We start from the raw sequence: 21,913 nt of genomic DNA on the forward strand, positions 1-21,913 counted from the left end.
CAGACCTCAGGGACAAAGTGAGGACCACACAGTAATCCACATTATCTCCATATTCATCCACTGCTGCCCACATCCATACCCCTGCCCATCCTCACAGCTGCCGCCCTAAGCTAAGCCCTTCCATTTCAGGCCTCAATTATCACTGTGGTCTCATAAATGATCTCCTTGCACTCTGCATTTGTCTTCTGTTGCCGAAATTTTCTAAAATTTTATTTATCTTCATTTTACTTGAAAAGCAGGCAGAAGGAATGAGACAGGGATCTTTCATCCATGGGTTCATTCCCTAAAAGCCTTCAATAACCAAGGCTGGACCAGGCTAAAACCAAGAGGTTGGAATTCAATCCAGGTCTCCCAAGTGGGTAGTGGGGACCCAAGGACTTGAGCCATCACTTGCTTCCTCTTGGGTACACATTAGCAGGAAGCTGGAATCCGAAGTGGAGCCTGAACTCAACCTAGGCACTCCAATATAGGATACAAGCATGCCAGGTGGTGTCTTAACCACTGTGTCAAATGCCTGCCCCCAGCTGCTCAGATGTGAGCAAGGTGTTTCCTTCTCAAGCCTTCATTACTCCCGCCCTGTAAGAGCTAAGTATGACTTCTTTAGCTTTGTATTCAAGGTCCCTTCTCCCTTCCACCCTTTTCTCCCACTGCTACCTTTTGCACACCCCAAGCTAAAGTCACAATGAACTACAGTTTCCCATAGAAGATTCATGCTTTTGCCCAAGCTGTTCCATATTCCCACAAAGTCTTTTCTTGCCATCTCCCATCTCTGTAAGGCCCAGATCACTCCAGGCAAAGGGAGTCTTCTTGCCTTTGGATTCTTATACTTTTCCAATGACATTAATTATTCTTTACCCAAGTTACAGTTCTATAGTGTACCCATCTTATCTTCTGCACATCACTGTAAATTCCTGGAGGTCAGGGTCCAAGCTTGATATATCTCATCCTTTCCAAAGATAATGCCTGGCCCAATGCTCATAGTGAGGACATAACAGGTATTTATTGAATGAATGAATTCTTGGCATTAGAGGATTTTAAGTCTATTTGGAGAGACAGAACCAAGTCCTAAATCCATGAAAGTTAGTAATATAAGACAGTAGGTGATGGAGGGATATATTATGTGGCACATAGCCTATTGCTGCAGGAATTCCAAAGGGAGATAAGTAGGAGGTAGCTTGGTTGGGGAAGATTAACAAGAGCTGATGTTTCTGGAGTCTAAGTCACGTTCCCGGCTCTAGGTGGGGCACTTGACATGAATCGTCTCCCTCTTTCCAACTACCCTATGCTAGAGGAATGTATGTGATTCTCATCTACAGTTGTTGAAAAGGAGGTAGTAAAATGAAAGAATTTCCTTGAAGTCACAGTGCTATAAAATCTATAGAGGTGGAATTTGAACTCATGCCTACCTCACTGGCTCACCAATCACTCCACTATTTTTCCTTTGCGAACACAGAAAATACTTTGCTGTGAAAATAAGATTGTGTGTGTGTGTGTGTGTGTTTAAATCTCCTGTCTTGTTCCAAAACAGATCTGAAAGAGCTGAGTGTGAGCTAAGCTATGCCTGAGAAGATGACTCGGCTTTGAAGATGGTGTCGTGTCCCAGGCTGGGAAAGCAGCTGTTTGTGAGCTGGAAGGCAGATCTGTTTCTAGATGGAAACAGTGAGCTGACCCAACTAGAGGCTGTATGTTGGGGACTGTTAGTTGGGTAAGTGGAGAGTGTGTGGAAACCCTTGACTGCCAGGGAGGATTGCCGAGTGTTGATGTTCTAGACAAAATAAGAGGATGATGGATTTGCGAGCAGGGTCAGGACACAGCTCCACTGAGAGCACATTTGTTGAGACAGTCTTTGCATGAGGCAGATGAAAAGGACTGCAGGATTCTCCTAGTAATATCTTGCACTCAAAGATCTAACAATCTTTTAGGAGAAACAGTTCACAGGATGCAAAGCACAGTGGAAATGGCTGAGGGCCAAAAATTTATGATGGAGGATCAGAGAGAACTTCCTAAAGTTTGTGGCATTTGAGGCAGGCCATAACAGAGAGGTGGGAATGGAGGAATGGAAGACGGGGCTCACTTGTGAGCCTGAGAGAAGGCGGCATATAGAGAGAAGTCCCCTGGTGATCATACATGGGCTAGGCCAATGAGCAGTCTCTAGCACACTGAGGTTTCTGGCAGAGGGTTCACTTACGGCCAAAAACGTATGTGCACAGGCAGCAGTTCATGTGAAAAAGACACAGAGGTATTAGCATTCAGCGAGTTCAATGAGAGAATGGAGCTGTTTAAGTGTTATAGGAGCTAAAGGAATCTTCAGCTGCCTAAAAAGATGTCAGTATTGCAAATTCAGCTCCCAGACTATGTCCCAATAATTTTTTCTGTATTGGGGACGTAGTGATTCACAGCTAGGGATAGTTTTGATCCTCAGGGGACATTTGGCAATGTCTGGAGACAATTTTGGTAGTCACAACTGGGAGGCGGTAGGACTGGCACCTAACGGGTAGAACTGAGGGATTTGGGAAACATCTTACAATGCACAGGGCATCCAATCAAACCCCACAGCAAAGAATATGTAGCTCAAACCTTCTCTGTAGGACGGAACACCCAGCACATGGTTAGAAGAGGGAACAGTTTTTAAAACAGTGACTATGGGGGAAGTTGATAAAAACTGGGAATATTTATCCCAGAGAAAAGTTAGGGAACAGAGAACTCTCTCAAAAAAGCAGGAAGAACTGACTGATCCAGAGCAACTGGTCCTACCATCATTCACCCTCATGATTGTGATAGGAATCTAACCAGACCCAGTGTTTGAAATGAACACAGTTGTTTTGTTTTTGCTTTAATTTTATGTATTTGCAGAGACAGAGAAGGAGAAGGAGAGAGAGGGAAAGAGTGAGGGTACTCCTATTCACTGGTTTACTCCCCCAAATGCCCATAATGGCCAGGGTTGGGCCAGACTGAAGCCAGGAGCCTAGAACTCAATCCAGGTCTCCCATATGTGTGGTAGAGACCCAACTGCTTGAGCCATTCCTGCTGCCTTCCAATGTATGCGTTAGCAGGAAGCTGGAATGGAGAACAAGAGTCAGGATTCAGACCTATGCACTCTGATTTGAGATACCAGTGTCCAAACCAGTGACTTACCCACTAGGCCAAACACCTCTCTCAAAGGTCATTTTGAGTACAAACACTTATTAGGCACCTGCTGCATTTCAGGAACTATTCTCAGAACTGTTTACACATGAACACTTCAAATAGTTATGGAAAATGCATATGATGAAATTATGAACAGATTTGAATATTTTTGCACCAAAATAAACTTAACTTTTAATTCCACTTTCCATAAATGTTGTGAAGGACCCTCACATTCCAACACATTTAATTGTCACAACAAACCTCAAAACCATTTTTCAGAGTTACCAAGACACAAAGAAGTAGGTATGCGACTTGCCCAGGATCACCAAGCTGAGTGAGTGCAGAGGCAAGATTTGAGCCCAGGAACCTGTACTCTTTTTTTTTAAAGATTTATTTATTTATCTGAAAGAATTCCACAAAGAGAGAAGGAGAGGTGGAGAGAGAGAGAGAGAGAGAGAGAGAGAGAGAGAGAGAGAAAGAGAGAAACCTTCCGTCGGCTGGTTCATGCCCCAATCGGTCACTATGGCTGGAGCTGCGCGGATCCAAAGCCAGGAGCCAGGAGCTTCTTCTGGGTCTCCCACATGGATGCAGGGGCCCAAGAACTTGTGCCATCTTCTACTGCTTTCTCAGGCCACAGCAGAGAGCTGGATGGGAAGTGGAGCAGCTGGGATTCAAACCGGCGCTTCTATGGGATGTTGGCACTGCAGGCGGTGGCTTTACTCACTGAGCTACAGCGCCAGCCCCCAGGAAGCTGTACTCTTGGGCACTATAGAATGTTGCTATGCTGCATCAGAAAGACAGGTGTGGTCAAGAGACAGGCCAGAGGACAAATTCCAGCTATGCCGCCATGGGCATACCCCTTTCCCTCTCTGAGCCAGTTTCTTCATGCTGTGCAACACAGTGATGACAGAAAGGTGGAGAAGATTTACTTGGTTCTTCTGTTCTCACACTCAGGGAGGCACATGTTCATGATCTTCCTTTTATATGCATGAAGGTCACGTGCCTTACACAGCTGAGGAGTGGAGAGCTAGGATTTAAACATCTGTCTGGGGTACATCTGTCTGACCCCAGAGCCTCTTTTTTTCTGATTTATTTATTTGAAAGGCAGAGTTACAGAGAGAGAGAAGGAGAGGGAAACAGGGAGAGAGAGAGAGAGAGAGAGAGAGAGAGAGAGAGAGAGAGAGAGAATTCTCTGGTTCACTTCCCAAATGGCCGCAATGGTCAGGGCTGAGCCAGCAGGAAGCCAGGAGCCAGGAGCTTCATCCAAGTCTCCAACATGAGTACAGGAGTACAAGTATCTACACCATTTTCTGCTGCTCTCCCAGGCACATTAGCAGGGAGTTGGATTAGAAGTGGAGCAGCTGAGACTCGAACTGGTGCCCACATGGGATGCCAGCCCTATAGGCAGCAGCTTTACCTGCTACATCACAGTGCTGGCCCTATCCAGCGCTTCTTCATAGCTACAAAGCCATTGCATGTTCAAGCTGTGGTAAGGACAGCAGGACAAAGCTAATGAATACTACTTGGAACCAGGTAAGCAACCAATGATAACTATTTATTATTACCTTGATAAGCGTGGTGATTTTCTTCATGACCAGCGCCATCTGGTATACAGCAGCGACATGGTATTCTAGCCAAAAGAACAAGGTCAGCAGGAAAACCAATGATGCAGGGCTTGTGTGTGGATCACACCCCTTCAGCCAGCTGTCCCATAATCCTGGGCTCCAGCTTCCTGGGTAAGGTGTCACCACTTTGATTCGTTCGTCCTGCGGTCTGCAATGTCTACTAACTCTTCATAGACTGGGAGTGGGAGGAGCAGGGGCAGGGGAGACTAATCTAACACTGAGCTCCCACAGCCCAAATATTTCCAGGATTCCACTTAGTCATAAAAATGGGTGAATGTAACACCTCATGAAACACCAAAGGTCACCACGAACTCACCCACTGTGCTGCCAATAGAACTGATGGTTAATTCTACCCAGGAAAAATCTTGCTTTAAAACAAGTGCCTGATTTTACTGTAGGGAACACTATGGGAGTATGGCATCTCAGAGGGGTGGCATCTGCCTGGCAATCACAGGGGCTGGAGGGCTGGCTGCACAAAGACTCTGCCTGCAAGGGATTTAAAAAAAATTGATTGATTGATTTGAAAGTCAGAGATATAGAGAGGGAGGGACAGACACAGATCTCCCATCTGCTGGTTCACTCCTCAAATGGCTGCAAACAGTCAGGGTTGGGCCAGACTGAAGCCAGGAACCTGGAACACCATTCTGGTCTCCCATGTAGGTAGCAGGGAGCCAAGCACTTGGGCCATCTTCTGCTACTTTTTCAGGCACATTACTAGGGAGCCGAATTGGAAGAGGAGCACCCAGGACTTGATCCAGTGTTCATATGGGGTGCCAGTGTTGCTGGCAGTGGCTTAACCCATTACACCACAATGCTGGCCCCTGTAATGGGTTCTTAAACATGGACTCACGGTCAAAGACATGTCAGACAGGAAAAGAACTGAGAGCAGCTTGGACTTCGTGTAACAGAGGTTGATACAAAGGACAGTAGCAGCCCTGGGCAGGGAGTCACTAACTGCCTACTTGGTAGAACGTGATCAGAGAAACCTTCCCAGGGAGAGGATATCTGAGCCGGGTCTTGATGGATGACTAGGAGTGCTAGGTAGAGAAAGGAGAAAGGCATATAGACAGGAGAGAACAACAGCACTACCAGACTCCTGTGACCTAGGAGAATGCAGCTTTGTGACTGCTTTGTGCGAGAGCCCAGGTGAACCGAAGCACGCAGCGAGTGATGCGGATGTAAGCATGGGCTGCCGTCAGTTCACTAAGGGCCTGCAGTCTCAAAGAAGGCTCTGGACAGTGTGGCGTGATGGTAACCAGGACTTCTGACACGGCAGTGCCAGGAGGAACCCCCCGGAGATGTACAGTGAGTCAGCCCTGGTTTGAGTCTGAGGCTCTTGCTGACTACATGACTGAGGGTGAATCACTGCGGCCGTGGCAATGAGGCAGAGCGTAAGGCTCACCTCGAGGGGTGGTGGTGTTGGGGTGAAACGAGGAGGATAAGCTCCTGACATGATCACGGCACACTGCAAGCTCTCAGGGCACGCTCATTCCCCACTGCAGGGTGGGGCGGGGGCTGGGTTGACGGGAGTGTGCTTCCAGCCGGGCAGTTTCAATCTGATTTCTGTCTTAGAACATGAAGTCCAGGGGATTGTTCTCAGCGGAGACTGGAGGCAGAGGGCAGGCTCTTGAGAGCGGGTTGCTTTGTAGTCTCAAGCTGTAAATGTGGAGTTTTAACAGCTTCAGTGTCAGGGGTTTACGTCCTCATGTCCAGGATGAGGTCCTGGGGCTGATTCTGCAGTTCCAGTGCCTGGAGAAGACTGGACAGGGGTGGGCCCTTGGCATAGCTCTTAAGACACCACATGGGATACACATATCATGTACCAGAATGCCTGGGTTTTAGTCTCAGCTCCACTTTTGATTCCAGCTTCCTGGGAGTCAGCATTAGCATCCTTTGGCCCCTGTTACCTACATGGGAGGCCCAGGTTGAATTCCAGGCTCCTGGCCTTGGCTTGGCCCAGCCCCAGGTGTGGTGGGCATCTGTGGTATGAACCAGGGGATGGGATAGCTCTCTGTGTGTCTGTCTGTCTCTGTCTCTTTCAAATAAATATTATTTTTTAAAAGAAAACTGGACACTGAGCTGGTTTGGCTCAGTTTCTCCAATGTGGAGAGACCCATCTCGCCCAAGCATGTTTAAATTTTTTTTGCCATGTACAAGCTATCCTGCTCTTTCAAAAAAAATTATTTATTTATTTGAAAGGCAGAGATACAGAAAGAGAGAATGAGAGACAGGGAGAAAAGATCTTCCATCTACTAGTTCACTCCCTAAATGACTGCAATGACCAGGGCTGAGCCTGGCCAAGGCCAGGAGCCAGGAGCTTCTTCTGAACTTCCCACATGGGTGGCAGGGACACAGGGACTTGCGTCCTGTTCTGCTGCTTTTCCAAGTGCAGGAAGCTGGATTAGAAGTGGACCAGCTAGGACTTGAACTGGTACCCATAAGGAATGCCGGCACTGCAGGCTGCAGCTTTGCCTGCTGCGCCATAGCACTGGCCTCACTCTCCTGCTTTTGCTCTCCATTTTATTTCTTCAGTTGTTCACTCCTCCAGCATTTATTGAGTGGATTGCGTGAGGACAGAATTGCCTACCTTCCCATCTGTGTGGTTCTCTATGATCAGAACTGAACAAACAACAGTGTCCTCTCCTCCCAGTGCTTACAGAGAGCTAGGGCTTCCCGATGGCCAGTCAGACCCATTGTTCATCTTTGGGAAAGATAATCAGTGGGACAGGGAAGACAGTCCTGCCAGAAATTCCTGAATTATGCTACACTTTATCAACCTCCATTTTCCAAAATTTCTAGCATAGTATTTTGAATCTGGGACCAGAGACCATGAATTCTTATCTTTCTGAGAAAAATTTCAGAAAAAAAATAAAGGAAAGCAAATACCTGATAGCTGGTCAAAGAAATCAATTCTGGCTTAATCTCAGCTGGACTTTAGCAAATATACTCAGAGGGGAAAGTAGGTTCCTCTATTTGATTAATCAGGGAAGGCTATCTTGGAATTTAGAGAATTAACCAAGAAAAACTACAGTCAGTCATCTCTCAATGTTGGCAATATGTCCTAAGAAATGCATTGTTCAGCAGTTTCCTTGCTGTGCAAACATCATAGCTTGTACTTACACAAAAGACATCTCTAATGTATCTAGTCTTATGAGACCACCATTGTATATGCAGCCCATAATGGACTAAAATATTATGGAGCACATGGCTATACATCAAGTAGGTTAAGCAGGGCCTGGCACTGTGGTGCAGTGGGTTAAGCTGCTGCCTGCAATGCAGGCATCCTGTATGGACACAGGTTCGAATCCCTCTGCTCCACTTCCAACCTAGCTCCCTGCTAATGCACCTGAGAATGCAGTGGAGGATGGCCCAAGTACTTGGGCCTCTGTCACCTATGTGGGAGACCCAGGTGGGGTTCCAGGGTCCTGGCTTCAGCCTGGCTCAGCGCTGGCTATTGCAGCCATCTGGGGAGTGAATCTGAGGATGGAAGTTTCTCTCTCTCTCTCTCTCTCTCTCTGCCTTTCAAATAAAATAAATCCCCCCCAAAAGGCAGTTAAACAAAACTATCACCAAAAGAAAAACAAAAACAGTGAGATCAGTGATGTCTAAACTTCCACACCTCATTAAGATATCTTTAATCACTCAATATCCTCCAAATCCAGACCATTCATTTCCTCGTATGGATCATTCTAAGAACTCCTAATGGGTTGACCACTGCTTTGGTTTGGGTATTAGTTTGTATGCTGAATATCCCCTTAAGATGCATATGTTACAGGTTTGGTCCCCCAAGGTCCTATATAAACAATATAAGAGGATGGGAATGCCATTATGGTGTTTGGAGGTGGGGTTTTGAGATTGGGCTGGGTTGGGTAGTTAGGATGGAGCCCTGCGATTAAATCCTGGTGGCTTCCTAAGAGACCACATAGACCTGGACACGTACGTGGCCTCTTGTCATGCGATGCTCTACAGCAATTAGGGACTCTGCCAGCAAGAACGAATCACCAGAGGCTGAACCAACAGGGCCTGCCCAGTCAGCCTAGTTTCGAACTATGGACCTCGAAAGTCAGGAGCCAAAATAAACTTGCTTTTTATAAAGTCAGTGGCCTCAAGTATTTTGTTGCAATGATGACTAATAAAGCCCCTATACCACCAACCCCTTCCCATCCCTCCTCTTGGAGCCCTCTGCCCAGGGAGAGCTCTACCTTAGCCTCTCTTTGCCCAGGCCCTTCCCTGACTCCCAATCTCCCTAAGCGATTTGCTGTCATCAAAATCATGCCCAAGTGACCCTTCTTGAGCACCATCTTCTTGTGGGCCACTTATTTCTCTCAAGTTTTATTATTTAGCCAGACAGAACTTGGAAACCATGCTGTGATTTAATAGCTTAGAGTTATTTTCTTTTCCAGCCCTTTTCTTCAAAATCCAGCGATCACGCCTAGGCACCATTCCCTTGACTTGCTCTCCTATGCCCACTGCTCAGCTCTGTGTTCTAATGTCTCTCATGTGGCACTTTATTGGCTGATGTCTTTCTCACCTGCTGTGACTTTTATACACAGGTCAAGGACCCTGCTTTACACGTCTCTGTTTCTCCACTGCCATGCACAGTGCTGGCACACGATAGATAACACCGTGTTTGTGTGTGTGTGTGTGTGTGTGTGTGTAGTTAAATTGAATGATGAAATGAAATGAAGGAGAATGAATGTTTTGAAATCACTGAAAGAAAAGTAAACCAAGCAAAGCCAGCAAGCAGTCAAACTCCCTTTATGGTGAGGGTCTGCTTTGTGCAAGAGGCTGGGGATTTGGTCCCGAGAACCATCCAGACTTTGTTCTTTTATTACTTAAAAGTGTGGGCCTTGGAGTCAACCTGCCTGGGATCAAATCTTGGGACAAGGGCTCAGTGCTGTAGAGTAGCAGGTAAAGCCACTGCCTGCAGTGGCGGAATCCCATATGGGTACCAGTTCAAATCCTGGTTGCTCCACTTCTTTTTTTTTTTTTTTTAAGATTTATTTATTTATTTGAAAGTCAGAGTTACACAGAGAGGGGAGGAGAGGCAGAGAGAGAGAGAGGGGGAGAGAGAGAGAGAGGTCTTCCATCTGCTGGTTCACTCACCAATTGGCCGCAACAGCCGGAGCTGCCCTTATCCGAAGCCAGAAGCCAGGAGCTTCTTCCAGGTCTTCCAAGCCGGGGCAGGGGCCCAAAGACTTGGGCCATCTTCTACTGCTTTCCCAGGCCATAGCAGAGAGCTGGATGGGAAGTGGAGCAGCCAGGACTCAAACCCATGTGGGATGCTGGCTCTGTAGGCAGCAGCTTTACCTGTTATGCCACAGTGCCGACCCCACTGCTCCACTTCTGATCCAGCTCCCTGCTATGGCCTGGGAAAACAGTGGAAGATGGCCCAAGTCCTTGTGCCCCTGCACCCACATTGGAGACCCAGAAGAAACTCCTGGCTTCAGATCAGCGCAGCTCTGGCCATTGTGGCCAATTGGGGAGTGAATCTGCCTCTCCTCTCTGTGTGTAATTCTGACTTTCAAATAAATAAATCTTTAAAAAAAAAAAAGATATTGCACATGCAATGATTTAAAAAAAATCTTGGTGGCCGGTGCCACGGCTCAACAGGCTAATCCTCCGCCTAATGGCACTGGCACACTGGGTTCTAGTCCCCGTCGGGGTGCTGGATTCTGTCCCGGTTGCCCCTCTTCCAGGCCAGCTCTCTGCTGTGGTCAGGGAGTGCAGTGGACGATGGCCCAAGTGCTTGGGCTCTGCACCTGCATGGGAGACCAGGAGAAGCACCTGGCTCCTGCCTTCGGATCAGCGCAGTACACCAGCCGCGGCGGCCATTGGAGGGTGAACCAATGGCAAAGGAAGACCTCTCTCTCTCTCTCTCTCACTGTCCACTCTCAAAAAAAAATAAATCTTGGGTCAGGTACTTATTGTGTAACCATGGACAAGCCACTTAACTTTACTGTGCCTCAGGTTTTCCTCTGTAAATCTCAGGTCACAATGTCCAGTAAGGATCGAGGTTTGTCAGGAGAACTAGTGATAGAATCCACCTGGCACAGTGAGCCTGGGATAAACATGAGCTATGACTGAACAGCTCACAGCCAGGGCAGCTTGACGTGACAAGCCGATCAAGAGCGTCCTGGTGGAAGAAATACTATTTGCATAATTTGAGGGCTTTAGAGTTATTGGGTAGACTCTGATGAGAAGTTCAAGAATGGGACTTTGAGGGAGAAAAGGTGTGGTGGTTGAAATGCTTTTGAAGGGGGCTGGGACCAGTTACCTCTCATGCTGTTGTGGGATATTTAAGGCAGTGGCCACCACCAAACTATTGGGAACACGAAAAAGGTCTAAGGGAGAGGAAAGAGAGGAGACAGAATTGCTATCCCTTGGGAAAGGTCTTTGGCAAGGGAACTGAGTTTTGAAAGAAGAGTTTTTGATCAACTTTTCTCTCTGCTGTGTGATTCAACACTCCCCCTCGGACTTCTCATGAGGGCCTCTGGAAAACATCTTCACTCTCTTTGCTGCTGGAGTTGGGAATGTGAAGTCTGGGTCCAAGATAGTTAGTGACACTCCTGGGAGGCCATTTGCATCTGGGTTACAGATAATTACAGCCCAGTGAAAGGGTTTATGAGAAAGGCACTTCAGGTACGCCTGAGGAGGTGAGAGCACATGGAGTATGTTGCCAATGGTAAATATGTAGGTGAAGCGCACAGCTGAGTCAGATTCTAGTGTCTTGCAGTTGCCTGCCTGGAGTGCAGCTACTAGAGAAGTTATCCACCATTGGATACTTTACATCCCTCGGAAGTGATCATCAGCTCAGGTCACAACCAATTATACTGATTCCAGCTTAACAGGTAAGAAACCTGGCACGTGCCTACAGAGTTGACATGGATGACTGTGCACCTAAAATGTTAAAGAGAACCAAAAGATACAGCACTCTATGCTGTATGTGCTACTAAGTGGATCAAGCACTTGGATACCTAATTCAAAAACCTGAGCTCAGAACTCCATAAATGAACTGTTTCTAGACATTGTTCAGCTTTTCCATTTTTAGCTGACTACCTTTGAGCACTTACTACCTGCCAGGTGCTGTGCTATGTGCTGCATTTGTACCACTTCTTTTCATTCTCCTTGAGACCCAATATGTTCAGTAAATTTGTTAGCTTTATACAACAGATGAGGAAAATGAAGTGGGGAGAGGTAAATTGCTGGGTGCGATATTGTACATCTTTTAAGTAGTGGAACTGGATTAGAACCCAGTCATGTCTCTCGGACCCCTGAGCCCATGATCTGAACAACTGCATTAATTGTTTTGGCAGGAACCAGAGATTGTCCAGTTCAACTAACTGCACATCCAGAGGGAGCAATTTGCAATTAGAAAGCACATGGTACAATAGGTCTGCTTTGTTTTGTCTGAAAATATGTTGCATGACACTGGGCAAGTCTCTACAGCTTTCTAGGCTCCAGCTTGCTTCAAGAGAAGGAAAGAACAAATTGCCCTGTCTACTTTATAGATTTGCTTTAAGGAACAGCTGACTACATGTGAAGGCTACACGTGTACATGGAGTGGAACAGGGTGAAAGCTGTCCCTCTGTCTTCCTGAACAGATAGCAGACATATGCTAGTCCTCTTTTATGGGCTAGTGAATTTCTGGTACCTCTAGCCAAATGTGGTTAACAAGGAAAAGTTTAATATAGAACCACTCCCTTTCCTGACTCACTAAGAAAATGAGATAATCTTGAATATTGTACTAAAATAAAGAATTTAAAAGTTAAGTTTGATATTTGGCTGCTCTGTGCTAAGCATTTTCATATGCATTTAGTTTGAGTAGAACAAACTGAAGAGTCCAGATGGTTAAGTGATCGCCTGCAATCACACAGCTAGTAAGTAGCAGTGAAAGGATTGGAACCCAGAGCTACCTGGTTCCATCTGCAGGTGCTCTGCCATGCAGAAAGGATAAGGCCAGAACCATTCAACTGTAGGTGGCAACAATTTTGTTTTCATAGGACACTTCTGTGTCAACTGGAATCACCATGACATCCCCGGGACTGTTACCAAGATCTCCATGCATCCAAAATGGGAGAGCTTCTGTTTTATCCTCTGCCATATCAAAGTCTAAAGCCTTAGCAACATCCAAATTCAGCTAAATAACTTAACCAATCTCAAATCATAGAAGAGCTAACAGAAATAGAGTACAATATATATCACTCGGTATAGGATAAGCTTCATAGCTTAGAAGAATGTTTCCTTTTTCCTTTTTTGTTTATTTGAAAGGCAGGGGCAGGGAGGGATAAATAGAGAACTCCTATCCACTGGTTTGCTCCCTAAATGCTGGCAACATACAGGAGTGGGCCACAGCCAAAACAGGGAGAATGGAATGCAATCATGGTCTTCCATATGGGTGGCAGGAGCCCAATCACTTGAGCCATTATTGCTACCTTCCAAGGTGTGCATTAATAGGAAGCTGCAGTCAGGAGCTGGGACCAGAACCAGAGCTGGGCCTCGAATCCAGGCACTCCAATGTGGGACATGGGTTTCTGAACCATTAGCCTAATGCCTGCTCCCTGAAGGAAGGATTTTTTTTTTAAGATTTATTTATTTATTTACTTGAAAGTCAGAGTTACACAGAGAGAAGGAGAGGCGGAGAGAGAGGGAGAGAGAGAGAGAGAGAAAGAGAGGTCTTCCATCCATTGGTTCACTTCCCAGACGGCCACATCAGCCAAAGATGCACTGATCCAAAGCCAAGAGCCAGGAGCTTCTTCCAGGTCTCCCACATGGGTGCAGGGGCCCAAGGACTTGGATCATCTTCTACTGCTTTCCCAGGCCATAGCAGAGAGCTGGATCGGAAGTGGAGCTGCTGGGTCTTGAACTGGCGCCCAAATGGGATGCCGGCACTGCAGGTAGTGGCCTTACCCACTATGCCACAGTGCCGACCCCAGGATATTTTAAAATCTAAAAAAATCATGGACTGTGTTGGGGGCTGGTGTTGCAGCAGAATGGGTTACATAGCTGTCTATAATGCCGGCATCCCATATGAGCACTGGTTGGAGTCCCAGTTGCTCCACTTTTGATCCAGCTCCCTACTAATGCACCTGGGAAGGCAATGGAAGATGGCCCAAGAATTTAGGTCCCTGCTACCCACATGGAAGATCCTGGTGGAGTTCCAGGCTCCTGGCATTGGCCTGGCCCAGCCCCAGTCATTGCAGGCATTTGGAGCATGAACCAGTGATGGAAGATTCTCTCTCTCTGGACTATGCTTTTCAAATAAATAAATAAATCTTTTAAAAAAGGTATACAAAAAACTGAGCAAATATTTTTACCAAAGATGATTAAGTATTCAACTACATGAGATATGAAGAAGCAATTCAAACATTAAAAAGAAAAAAACATAAAATCATAACAGATCAATGACCAGAGGACAGGAGGAAACAATTTATATAGATCAACATTAAACCCTTATTCAGGAGAGCATTCCTCCTGAACAGTAATAAAAGAATTATAGTTTCAAACAATCTTTTTCATCATAACAATAGTTTTATAGTTCTTAATATTTACTAAGTACTTAGCATATATAAGCTATTTAAGTCCTAAAATCACCTTAGGAGATAGTGCTATTTCCATTTTGCAGGTGAGAAAGTGAAGTCAATAGCATTTTAGTAACTTGTTCTACTCCTTTAATTAATTAGAATATGGCTGAGATTTAATCCAGACAGTGCAGCTCTTACATCCATGCCACACCGAAGAAGCTAGCAAAACTAAAAATACTTAGAAATCAAAATCTAGTGCTAAGAAAGCTCTTGAGAGACCTAGTGCTTCAGTATTTATAAGCTGGCACAACTCTCTGGAAAAGCAACATCGTGCTAGGGAGCAAGAGTCATAAGAATAGGCTTTTTGTTCTGGTGAGCTCCCTCCCTGAGCTGCTGCAGAAATAATTCAACAGAAGCAGAAATCCACACGTGAGCAGCTGTGAGCTGAGGTATCAGCTAGACCAGCACTCCCCATCAAAAACGTTCATGCAAACCACAAATGTCATTTTCAATTTTCTAGAAGCCATATTTTAAAAGAAAAAAAGAAACATGTGAAATTAATTTTAAAAATGTGTCTAACCCAATATATCCAAATATTATAATTTCAGCAAGAAGAATCAGTAAGTATATTTGCATCATTTTTCTTATACTTAAAAATCTGGTGCATATCATATTTTTTAAAGATTTATTTATTTGAAAGGTAGAGTTACAGAGAGAGAGAGAAGGAAAGACAGAGAGAGATCATCCATCTGCTGGTTCACCTCCTCAAATGGACACAATGGCTGGGGCTGTGCCAGACTGACGCCAAGAGCTAGGAGCTTCATCCACATCTCCCACACTGATGCAGAGGCCCAGGAACTTGGATCACCTTCTGCTGCTTTCCCAGAAAAGGGAAAATCCAGGGGGCTAGATTGGAAGCAGAACAGCCAGGACTCCAACCTGCATCCATATGGCATGCTGGCACCGCAGGCCATAGCTTAACCTGCTGCATCACAATGCCGGCCCCTAGTGCATATCTTACACTTATGTTACTTCTCAGTCCAGACAAGATACCTCTCAAATGCTCAATGGCCACATGTGGCTGGTGGTTACCACACTGGTTAGCCTAGATCTAGAACAGCAGAAGATGGGAGATGTACTACAACACTCAATGATACAGAGAATGCTTTGTAAAATAATGGTATGTTAGTTCCTGGTTTAGAAAACTATAGTTTATCAGTCTTTAGAATAGTATAAAGAAATAATAGCAATAGTAAAAGCCATTTAAAAGATATAAAATGCTCATGTTATATCAAATGAAAAAAATCCATGGATACAAACATTAGGTTAATAGATATTTTAAATATAAGCGTAGGAATAAGGGAGGAAGGGGATGTACAATTCGGGACATGCTCAATCTTGAAATGATTTTTAAAAAATGTAATTCTGATTATAAGATAGGGAAAGAGACAAACAAAAGCAAAGAAGAAATCCCATAAAGAACTCTGCATTTGCACTCCATTCCTCTTCACATTTTGAATTTCTGACGTTACATCTCGCCTCTTTCAATATTGCACATCTCTTAACATTTGGATATCGTGATTAAAATTCTTTAGTCCTCACAGTAATCAATGTTTTACACACCATGTTTATAATATTAGAGCGCTCTGAATCTGTATAGTTACTCTTACCAGTGAGTTTTCTACCTTCTGACATTTTCTTCTTACTTGGTAGCACTTCTTTCAGTTTGAAGAACAGGCTTCAGCCTTTCTTGTAACACAGGTCTGGTGGTGACAAATCCTCTTAGGTATTGTTTGTCTAGGAATGTCTTTATCTCTCCCTCATATCTGAAAGATAACTTTGCTGTGTATTCTTGGTGGCTTTTTTTCCCCTTTAGTACTGCGAAAGTTTCACCCCACTGCCTCCTGACCTGTAAGCTTTCAGCTTAGAAGTCTGCAGCTAGGTGATTTGGGACCTGGATAACTGTTATTTGCTTCTTTCCTCTTGTGCCTTCAAGAGCCCTCTCTTTATCTTTAACCTTGGAGAGCTTGACGATAATAGATCTTCCAGCAGACCTGGTTGGGTTGAAGTTGAATGGTGACCTCTGACCTTCCTGTAATTTTAGTTGTGCGTTTCTCTAGGTTTGGGAACTTTTCTGCCCTTATCTCTTTGAATATGCTTTCTACTCCTTTGGCATTCTCAAGTCCCTCTTGGCTCCCACTGACTTTGAGCATTCTTTCACTCAGTGCTGAACCATATTTCCTTTAAGTTTTCTTCATCCTCTTGACTCTTTTCTCTCCTCCAACTGTGTATTTTCAAATATGCTGTTTTGAGCTGACTCTTTCTTCCTATTTGATCTATTCTCCTATTTATACCTCCTACCACATTTTTAATTTCAAGCACTGTAGTTTTCAGTTGAAGAATTTCTGCTTTTTTTTTTAAATTATTCCATCTCTATCAAATCTCTGTGTTCTCTTGAATTTCACTGAGTTTCCTTAAAACATCTGTTTTGAAATCTTCATCTGAGTATTCAGAAGTTCAGTTTGTAGAAGGCTGGTTTCTGGCATCTTAATTTTGCTCTTTAAGTGAGGTCATGGTTCCCTGGAAGTTCCTGATGCTAGTTGATGTACATCATCATTGAAGGATTCGTTTTAGTAATCTGGCTTCCTCTGTGGCTGCCCTTCTAGAAGTTCTAAGCAGTCTGTTTAATTTCTCTGAACCTTTGGACAATTCTGCTATTTCAACACTAATTTGTGGTTTGCCAGGGTCTGCTGTTGATGTTTTCATGGATTCAGTCTTAGAATACCTCCAAACTCAAATCTCTTCCAAATATGCAGTTGATGTGTTGCTCAACGTGAACTGAGAAACAATTAAGAAGTCCATCCCGACAGGCCTCTTCCTGGGCCTGTGTAAGGAGCAGACTCTTTGTCCTGTGACCACAAATATCACAATACTAGATCACATCCAGAGCCCTCCGCCTCCAGATCAGAACAGCCTGGGGGTAGGACCAAAGCTCACCATAGGATCCCTTGGCTGCCAAGGTGGGCTCAGTGTCCTATGCCAAACCTATCAGATAGTGATGATGTTGGCTGGGGTATCAACCGTGACCACAATAAACTCTGCTGGGCACCGAAGCGGGTCCAGATATTGTATCTCTAGGTGCTAGCCTGGAGAAAGGGACAATGAGGCATCTGCTCAATGCTAGATTTTATCATTCTGGCACTGAGTCCCCAAATAGTCCTGTGATTCCTTGCTGTCTGCTCAAGGCCACTGGAGTAATGATAGAGGCAGCCCTTCAGCTATCTGGGCTGGCCTTAGGTGGTTCACATCTGGGTCTTACAGGCACCAGACCCTGTGAAATCTTGGGGGTGCTTACTAGGCCTGTGAGAGTCTGGTGGCGATACACACCAAAACAAATCTGTCTCACAAGGGCACAGGTCTCCACCTGTACTGGGGCAAGACCAGAGACACCATCTACAGGAACTCACCTCGGGATGGAAACCATTAAGATCTGCCCAGTGTTGAGCTTCACCAGCCCAACACTGAGTCCCAAGACACAGACCCATGGCCCCGTTGCTGTCTGTCCTAGGTTGGATGAGAGTGATAAAGGAAGCCATCTTGTTACTGATCAGAAGTTCTTGTCTTGGCTCAGGAAAAGAATTTCAGAGGTGCGACAGAGTAGCGGTAAGCATGCTAGCGAAGTTTAATGAAGAGAATACACCTGGCAGGCCAGGCAGGCATCTCAGGAATGAATGGAGAGCCCAGTCTGTTTCACACTGGAGTTTTTATAGATATGGGTATGGCCCACCGTTTCTCCTCCTCCCTCTCTTCTGGGATATTGGTGGGCACAGGGCTTTCTGGGTGTGGAATTCATGAAATTCTTAACACAGCATTACGGGACCTAGAGGCCCCCTTGGAACAGGGAAGGTAAGATTCCTCTATGCTGTCCCTGGGGTTTGGGCTGGGACCCACTTAACAAGGTTATGGAACACGGGCCTGACTTCTGAGGTACAAATACTGGTCTGCCTCTGAGGTATGCTTCTACGTGTCTTCCCTCATTCAACCACAAGAAATTCCCATTTTTGTTCTTTCTGCCCTTCTCACACCTGTAGGTCAATGTCTACCTTCCAACCAAGGCTCTGGCCACCCAGTCTGGCCCAGGCTGGGTGCTCCTGGTTCCCATAGGAACAGGAAATGGTCTCGGGGTGTCCTCTGAGCCCACAAGAGGCTGGCAGTGAACCACACCAAACTGGATGTGACCCCCAGTGCGCAGCTCCTGGAGGCTCATTCTGTGAGCACCACCGGGGGTTAAGAGGCCTCTGGGCTTCATCAGGGGCCAGGGGCTGGGCAGGAGGCCGGGCTCTGAGCTCTGAGGCCCTGCTTAGCTCCCTCTCCCAGCCTCTCCACGCAGCGGGGGGAGTGGTGGCTGAGGCCCCCAATAGTCATGCCACAGAGACGGGCCTGGGGTCCAGGACAGGGGGGTTCTGATGCACTGAATTTTTCCTAGCAGGCCTGGCTCTGGGATTCAGCCGCTCCACCCCAGGCTCCTGGGAGCTGGGGGCAGGATGACGGGGGCGACTCTTCCCTTGTTGGTTTCCTCAGAGAGACTTTTCCTGTGATTAGACCAAGACAGGCACTGAGGTCTCTCCCCTGGCTCCCGTGGCTCTGGCGAAGGTGACTCGGTGCGTACCTGCAGCTGTTCACATTGGCGTCTCTGTGGGGTCGGGGTCACCGGAGCCTCTGCCTCGGCCGCCATCTTGGGCTTTCCTACCCTAGTCAGGAATCGATTTCTCTAAGGAGAAGCAATGCTCACAGGTGGTTAAAGGTGACCTTTTATTTGACAGGCGAGAAACAACAGTCCAGAGTGGCACAAAACAAAACAAAAACAAAACAAACAAACAAACAAACAAAACCAGTCTTGGAGCCCAGATATCTTGCTTGAATTGGGGTTGTTGGAGCACTGAGGTGGGTGGATGGTGGTGGTGGTGGGGGCAGCCAGGCTCCAGTCGGAGTGCTGAGTTATTTTGACGCCTTGGGCAGCTTCTGCCGCTTGATGAGCAAGTCACATATGCTCTGTCTCCGTTTCCACATCTGTGAAGTAGGGACAATAACTGGGGCTGAGTCAGGATTGGCTGTGAAATGTAAGAAAGTGAAACTAAGTTTTGTGTCTGGCACATCGTCATCTCGCAGGAAATGTTCCTATTAGGAGTAGCCATCCAGGAAATTTTGTTTGCAGGCTTTCGGGGGCCCCCACATCAAGCCTTACTGTCTTTCTGTACATTCAGTATGTAGATTTCCCTCATCAATTGGTTAAGTCTATTTTTCTGGAGTTGACATTATGCTAAGGAATTAACTTTTGGTACCTCATAGGAAAATAAAATGGGAAGTTGGGGTGGGGGGCCTTGGACCACCACTAGAGGGGGTATTGGTGAGATTTTATATTTATATTTTTGTTAGATGCCAGCCAGGGAGGTTCTGCCGTGGGACAGGGACTGGTGGAAGCAAGGGAAGGAGGAAGGGGTGGGTGCTCAGGGAAGCGCTGGGCTGCTCAGGAAGGTGTGAGCTATGGTCCTGCCAGAGGAGACCTGGCACAGAGAGAACGAGAAGGCGACACTGCACACTGGCAATCGCCCTCTTTTACTGAGCACTTATTCTGTGCTCGGCCCTGTGCTGCAGCCTTAGTTTCTGCCTATTGAAAATGGGACTAATAATAGTACCTCCATTATAAGCGATATGAGAAGTTTAAGTGATACTATGTATAACATTTTTGAACAGTGAGTGCTGGACACACAATACACGAATTAGTTGCCACTATTTTTATTACTATTCCATCTCTCCAGTTTCAGATGAGGAAGATCAAGTACCATGCTCGAAATCATGGAGTTACTAAGTAGCAGATATCCTCCTCTGCCTGACAAGTACCCCTTCCATCTTCTGCTCAGCCTCCAACTTGACCTTCTAGTGATGCCCTCAGCATGCACCTGCGTTGATTGCAACCCTTGGTCTGCCACTCCCTGGCTGTGACCCAGGCAAGTCACCTCACCTTCTGCAACTCAGTTTGTGTGAAGTAGGGGATGCATTTCTCATAGGGATTCTGTGGGGGGTTCAGTAACATTTACCAACTAGAGTACTTACTCCATAGCTTGGCACCTACAAAGCTATTATTGTGAAATGGGCCCTTGGGTTCTCTGTGACTAAAGCCCCTGACATTTCCATACTTAATCTTCATTCTGGAAGACTCTGTGACAAAAGAAGTAGAGCAGAAGCCTAGGTTTCAATAATCTTCTCTCTTTTTCTTTATACTTTGCCATGTTCTTAATTCAGCACCGTATGAAGCAATGCAGCTTCTAAATTCATTCATTGGTGGTGTCTGTCAGCGATGAAATGTCAGAGCATTTGGATCCAACTGTCCCATTGCTGTTCGCCGGCTTTCCCTGGGTGAATGGTAACATTTTCAAGTGGATGAAAATCTCCAGGCAACTGGCTCTCCTCCCCCAGAGCAGATTTATAACAGAGTGGTTGGCATTTCCACACGCACCACATTTGTCAGTGTCAGATTCATATACGCTCTTAGGTCTCTACACATATATAAGCATAATTTAAATATCCAGTGAACAAAGGCTATTTTTCTAACTTGGAGACATTCCAAAAGAGCTTTGCATTTCATCTATTTTTAAATGTTTGTGTGATTTAGAATATGGTAATATCAAATGGTACAGGGGAGGGCTGAATATTCAGCTTGTAGCAACACATCATGTGCCATGTGTCAGGCACTTTATATATGATACTTAACTGCAGGATGGGTACACAGTATCCTCAGAGTACAGTGGGGGAAACTAAGGTTCACACACACACACATACACATACAGTCACACTAGCGGAGCGTGGTGGGGTTGGGACAGAAACCACTCTGATTTCATGTTTGATGTTCCTGCCACTTTATAACAGCTGCCTCTGCAGGATAACATGAGGGCATTTGTTCAAAAACTGTTTGCTGGGTGCTTATGAGGCATTATGATAGGCTCCAGTGACCTAGAAAATGAACAACATTTTCTGCCTTCAAGGAGTTCACAGTCTAGCAGATGAATACCACAGGCTGATTCTGGGAGTTGGTGAAAAGTTCCTCTCCACCGGATGGGTTGGAGGTGGAGGAGGGAGGCAGAATGCAAGTGTGGCTGCGAGTATAGTTTCTTCCCCTCCCTAGACCGTACCGCTGTGGGCCATCTCCAGGGTGCATGTTTGGGGAAGATGTGAAAAGAATGTTGGTTAATTAATCTGTGTCAATTCTTGCCAGGATTCTATTCCTTCTCTTGAAATGCTTAAGTTGCTTTCTTTTAGGGCTCAGAGTTTTGACAGCAAACACTGCTGCTCTAGAGCAAGTGGAAATATTTTGAAATGGGGCTATTGGGCCGGCGCCGTGGCTCACTTGGCTAATCCTCCACCTGTGGCACTGGCACCCCGGGTTCTAGTCCCGGTTGGGGCGCCGGGTACTAGTCCCGGTTGCTCCTCTCCTAGTCCAGCTCTCTGCTGTGGCCCGGGAGGGCAGAAGAGGATGGTCCAAGTGCTTGGGCCCTGCACCCGCATGGGAGACCAGGAGGAAGCAGCTGGTTCCTGGCTTCAGATTGGTGCAGCGCACTGGCCATAGTGGCCATTTGGGGG

The sequence above is a fragment of the Oryctolagus cuniculus genome, chromosome 1, assembly GCF_964237555.1.
Source record: "Oryctolagus cuniculus chromosome 1, mOryCun1.1, whole genome shotgun sequence".
NCBI classification, from domain to species: Eukaryota; Metazoa; Chordata; class Mammalia; order Lagomorpha; family Leporidae; genus Oryctolagus; species Oryctolagus cuniculus.